Raw genomic sequence first — 1,516 nt, 5'->3', positions numbered from 1 at the left:
TGTATATATATATATATATATATATATATATATATATATACACACAATGGAATATTATTCAGCCTTAAGAAAGAAGGTAATTCTGCCATTTGTGACAATGCAGATGGACCTTGAAGGTATTATGCTAAGTGAAATAAGTCAGACAAAGAAAGACAAATACTGCATGGTATCACTCATGTAGAATCTTTAAAAAAAGGGAAAGTCAAACTCATAGAAACAGAGTACAGAAAAGCGGTTGGGTGGTGGACCAGATGGTGGGGGGGAATATGGAGAGGGTGGTTAAAGGATACAAACTTCCAGCTAGAAGATGAATAAGGTCTGAGGATATAAGGATCTAATGTAAACCATGGTGACTATAATTGATAACACTGTATTGTACAACTGCAATTTACTTAAAGAGTAGAACTTAAATGTTGAAAGAAAGGAAGGAAGGGAAGGAGGGAGGGAGGGAGGAAGGGAGAGAGGGAGGAAGGGAGGAAGAAAGGAAAAGTAAGGTTGCTGAATTACATTTTACTTTAATTTCCTATTCTAATCCAAGTTATGCTACTTTGAGGAGGTATTCTTGCTACATCAAATTCTGAATCAAAATGCATTTATATGACAGGTCAGAGAAAATATCAGGAATAAGAATGATAAATTTTTCATTAGTTTCAGGAGGATAGTATCTAATTGGCATATCTGAGTTTTCCTTAATATGTAAATAACATTTAACTTCAATAATACTTACAACATTTTATAGTCAAATACATTTTTGTAAAATTTAAAAACACGGGGGAAAAAATAAATAAAAAAAATAAAAACACTGGAGATTTACCATTCTGGGAATTAACAGTACAGAAAATATAAACATGTAAAATACCTCTGTACAATAATAGCCACTGCAATAAAATCCAGCATATCTGAGTCACTCATCCCTGGGATGAATTGTTTTCCATTAAATATTTTTGAATTATCACTTTTCATTACTGTTTAAGCCTTTTATCTTGGTTTTTGCTTCTATCATAGCCTCTAGTCACAAATAGCTTAATGTAAATTAGGGATATGACTGGGTGGGGAAATAAGATACGTGAGGGTCTACTGACAATAATAATTCCATTTCATTAAGAAAAACTGGTTTATGTTTGCAAATTTTCATAAAGGAAATCAAATAGCAATTCCATGAAAGTACTAAAGTACTAAAAATGTAGACTTTCAAGTTTAAAATTATATATATACTGTGTAGAAAATTAATCCCTACTAAAACTACCATCAACTAACCATTCTTTTAAAACACTGATTAGTGCTTTGTCCTGTTTTCAAGGGCTGGAAAATAAAGTATTGATTTCTCATCACTGAAACCCACTGTGTCAAAAAGGATGACTGATCACCTCTCTCTGACTGTAGCACACTACATTTTTGGTATATATTATCTACATATAGGTTAAAGAGTTTAATACAAAAAGATGCAGGTGTTCAGCCAGCTTTCAGAAATCAGCTTCACTGCTTATAGTTAGTTTTTTTTTTTTTTTTTTTTTTT

The 1,516-nt window shown here is 31.7% G+C and overlaps 1 protein-coding gene across 3 annotated transcripts in view; it reads right to left on the bottom strand.

Annotated features, from left to right (window-relative positions):
• Positions 1-1,516, bottom strand: part of BRWD3 (bromodomain and WD repeat domain containing 3) — a 117,231-nt gene that overhangs the window by 15,049 nt on the left and 100,666 nt on the right. The window lies entirely within an intron of this gene.

Source organism: Neophocaena asiaeorientalis, unplaced genomic scaffold (assembly GCF_003031525.2).
Source record: "Neophocaena asiaeorientalis asiaeorientalis breed wild unplaced genomic scaffold, Neophocaena_asiaeorientalis_V1.1 scaffold186, whole genome shotgun sequence".
NCBI lineage: Eukaryota > Metazoa > Chordata > Mammalia > Artiodactyla > Phocoenidae > Neophocaena > Neophocaena asiaeorientalis.
Note: the sequence above shows the minus strand (reverse complement) of the source record. Positions and strands in the feature narration are given on the sequence as shown.